Source organism: Penaeus monodon, chromosome 20 (genome assembly GCF_015228065.2).
Source record: "Penaeus monodon isolate SGIC_2016 chromosome 20, NSTDA_Pmon_1, whole genome shotgun sequence".
NCBI classification, from domain to species: domain Eukaryota; kingdom Metazoa; phylum Arthropoda; class Malacostraca; order Decapoda; family Penaeidae; genus Penaeus; species Penaeus monodon.
Genome location: NC_051405.1, coordinates 46008390 through 46008766, shown reverse-complemented (window position 1 = coordinate 46008766; position 377 = coordinate 46008390). Strand labels below are relative to the sequence as shown.

The 377-nt window shown below is 36.3% G+C and overlaps 1 protein-coding gene across 1 annotated transcript in view; it reads left to right on the top strand.

Moving 5' to 3' along the window:
- Positions 1-377, top strand: part of LOC119585875 (40S ribosomal protein S12-like) — a 6003-nt gene that overhangs the window by 1564 nt on the left and 4062 nt on the right. The gene's annotated exons all lie outside the window — the stretch shown is intronic.

The following is a 377-nucleotide window of genomic DNA, read 5'->3' as shown; positions in this document are numbered from 1 at the left end:
CATAATTTTTTGCTTGTGGATAGCCTAATGATCTCTTTAGGGCCCTGTGGGGTGACTTGAATATCGCACATGTTCCAAGTGAAGCTGCCATTTCCTTACTTCTGTTATATCAAAAACCGTAGTTTTTGGACTGTCCTCTATTTCCTGTAACTTCTTCACTTTATCAAAATTCTCTTCCTTTGTTCCACACTTAAATATGGATTACCCTGGTAAGTTCGTACTTGTCAAGGATTTTCTTGTCATTAGAACAACAGTAGCTAGAATAAATGATCTTGCCAAGAGCTTAGGATAGAACGGGAAAGTAATTCTAGGGTAGTTTATTTAACCTGGAAAAGGGGTGTTGTGTAGCAAAAGAATTAACTTCATTAGTTTTTTAA